We start from the raw sequence: 3,777 nt of genomic DNA on the forward strand, positions 1-3,777 counted from the left end.
TTGTTTGTTTCTTTGGACCTTGGGACTTCAAGGCCCACCAAGTCATTCCAGCTCCTATTTCCGTTGAAGGGCTCCCTTGTATGTTCCATTGCATTAAGACTTATTTCCCCCCTTCCCGACCCATCAAATTTACAACCATAATCTCAAGCGATAGTCAACTCAGAATCCACTTTATTATTCATATCATATCCCACAAAATCTGCCATGCCTTCAATAGCACCATTATCAGATTGATAAGTTACCAATTTCATTTGATTGTGTCTTAAATTTTCATAACTCCACTCATTTAGAATTGTTTCTTACCAATCTATCCTCATCTTCAACCTCCTCTCTCAGCACCTCGATAACCACTTCTGCTGCTTGATCTGCATGCCAGTCGAAGTTGTTGGCCTTGGCGACGTTATAGCTACATCATCACAGACCTTTGTAGATATATTCCTTTGGATTTCATAGCTTCCCTGGCCATCCGTCGTCATTTTCACCTTATCATTCCCACCATATGTTTCACATCCTACCTCTTTTACCAAAATATCAAAGCCACTAGTGCCTATTGTGATATGGACCCGTTCATTGATCACATCCATCACCAAGGTATTAATTTGCACACGGCCGGCACTAAATGAGATGCACGATTCTGTCACGTTATCACAGCCAACCATCTCGCCCCATTGAGTTTCTATTGACCAAAAAGTATCCACAGACCATGCATGTAATGGAACCCCAAAGCATTCTAGTCACACCCTTCGAGTTTCACTTCTCTCCGACTCGTCTCACCTCCATACACTATGGAACAACTGCAGTAGGCTATTCATTTTGAAGGTGTAAGCCTCTTCTGCATTCAAAAGACTGTCAAAGGTCAACAGTGCTTTATATGCACCCATTTTGCGCACCTGAATAACTTGGAAAAAATTCTTTGCAACCGATTCCTTCAGCGATTTGAAGTTAATAGCTCTCGTCGTTCCCCCAACTAGGCTTTTCTGTAGCCAGTCCAGGTTTTCTTTCACCACCTTTACTTCCACATTCTTCGTCCACCCATTACCATGTAGATCTTGAACTGTTTTATCCTTCGTCAAATCCTTGTTGGCGGTAGCTGTGATTTTCTAGGTCTCTCCTATTTCTTCTGGCATTTGACGATCCATAGTAATTTGAGTGTCACCTCGTGGAGGACTCCTGTTCGTGTCTTTTACCTCAGACATTCTTATGTATTTAGCTTTTCTCACAAAGGTAACATTGCCTCTCAATCTTATATGATTCATCTCAACTATAGCCTTTAAGGCCCCTCCTTTCGTGGTGTATCGTATAAACACAAAGATGTATATACCACCATTCTTTTGTTTCTTCGATAAGTATATGTTATTTATGCGTCCAGTCCAACTAAACAGTTGAAACAGCTCTCTCCTTAATATGTCTACTGGGAGATTATTTACGAAAATTGAAAAGGACTCGTTCTCCAAATGTCAATACTCATTTCGGTTCCAAACATCGATCCTCATTTCAGTTTCAAACACTAAGATTCTTGACCTGGCGTAACGTTCTACCCCTCGCTGTGCTTCCCACCTACCCTCTCCCTCTCTCTCTCCCGGGAATGGATCCTCTCCATTTTTTTTAATAATTGAGAGAGTAAAGTGTGATCTCTCACCATTAGTTTTATAAGTGGGACCAAGAATAAATATGAGAGAGAGAACAATAGAGGGTTAAAGATCACACTTTACACTCTCAATTTTTTTTAACAATTGAGAGGATCCATTCCCCTCTCTCCCTCTCCCTCTCCCTCTCTATATGTGATTGAAAACTATAAGATAAAGAAAGACAAATGTTAACACCATGACTGATATGATTCTTAATTCTTAATTTTAGGAATGTTTCTTCTTCTTTCTTTCTAGTAATAATACTAATTTCTTTATTAATGTTAAGTGTGGCTTAGAATTCGATAGTGCTTTTGTTTTTGTTTTTTTTTTTTTTTGGATCATAAATTTTTGGTTATATCTATTTCTTTTTCTTTGGATGCTGCGTAGATAAATACAAATAATAGAAAAATTTTGCGCTAAATTTTATTATTCTAGTTAAGGGAAGTAAAATTGAATGTATGCACGAGAAGAGAAGTATACAGTATGATTGCAGCTTATTACTATTGTTATTATTATTAGCAACAATTAATTAATTCCTTCAAATAGAATTAAATTGTTGATTGTTGATGCTAATTAAATAATAAAAAAGTATAGGGAGGTAAGTGTCTATTAGCCAAGAATTGAACAACTTAAATAATAGTGATTAATTTTAAATTATTTTTTTAAATTTAAAATTTGATTAAGTCACATTAATGACATTTTTGAATCAGAACTTACCCTAATTTATTTTCACTTTCACTCACCATTCACCACACAAAACCACAAATCTTAATTCCTCTTCCAAATGCTCCACGCTGCCGCGGTTTCGTCCTCACGCTGCTAGCGTTGCCGTAGCACCGTCCTCGCGCGCCATTGTCGGTTATCCTTGCATCTTTCTCCGCCACTTCATTTGTCGTTCGTGCAAGAAAGACAGCCACCATCGCTCTTCTACTTCACCCTTCTCGCGACTCCCCATCGCTCGCCCGACGCACCCTTGTCGCTCGCAACTCCCCATTGCTCGCCACTCGCACTCCACGACTCTCCATCCGTCGCGACGCAGCCACTACCGGGTCTCCATTCGCGACGCGCGATCAACTACTCCGATCCATGGAGACTTTTCCACTCGTCGCAACACGCCATCGCGAGTCCCCCACTGTCCACGCAACGCCGTCAAGACGCCGTCGCCGGCTACCCTACGGCTCTTCTCCTCCTCCTCCTATTTGGTTTTGAATGATTTTTTTAACTAGTTTTTTATGTTTTTTTTTCTACATTTCGGATGATTCTTTTTCCTATGTTTTGTATGTTTTTTTTTTCTTAGAATTTGAATGATTTTTTTTATTAATTTTGGATTATTCTTTTTTTTATATTTTGTATGTTTTTTTTTCTTAGAATTTGGATGATTCTTTACCTTATATTTTGGTGCTTTTGTTTTTTGAAATTTCGAATTTTTTTTAAAAGAAGAATTAGTGTTTGCGTAATAAATGGTAAAAAGTAAATTAGAGTAAGATGAAGTAATTAATAATCATTAATTTTATATCTTTAAAAAATATTTAAATAATAACTAATTAATGACAATTAATATTATTAATTAGTATAGAATATAATTCAAAAATATTTGTTAGTTTATTGTTTGGATAGACTCTTTTTAGTTCTCAAGCAGCATTAATAGAAAGAAGAAATTGCTGAATTGAGAAGGTGCTTGTTAACTGGGGGAAGCAGTTCTGAAAAAGGGGAATGGAAGGTGGAAGGCGAGAATAGGGTTCAAGCACTTAACAGTAATTATGCTATTATGGATGAAATGGAAGGAAGAAATAATGGAGAGAAAGATGCGATATGATGTGAGGTTATTAATTAGGTGAATATGAATATATGATATGGTGGCATAAATTAAGCCGTATGAAGCTCAACTTTTCCCTGGACATGTTTCACCATTTCGCATTTACACTTGGAATCCAATGAACTTCATCTCTACTCTCTCTCGTTGATTACCTACATGCAGCCAAACTTGTATCAATAATACTGGATCAAAAATTTATTTTTTTCGATAGTATTATTGATCGATTCTCTTTTTTAGTCGTAATTTATGTTAATTTATTTTTGTTTATTTTCGACAAAAGTCTTTTCATAAAATTTATTTGTATTTTTGTGGAATAAAATCTATCATATGTAA

This window comes from Arachis ipaensis, chromosome B06 (assembly GCF_000816755.2).
Source record: "Arachis ipaensis cultivar K30076 chromosome B06, Araip1.1, whole genome shotgun sequence".
NCBI classification, from domain to species: Eukaryota; Viridiplantae; Streptophyta; class Magnoliopsida; order Fabales; family Fabaceae; genus Arachis; species Arachis ipaensis.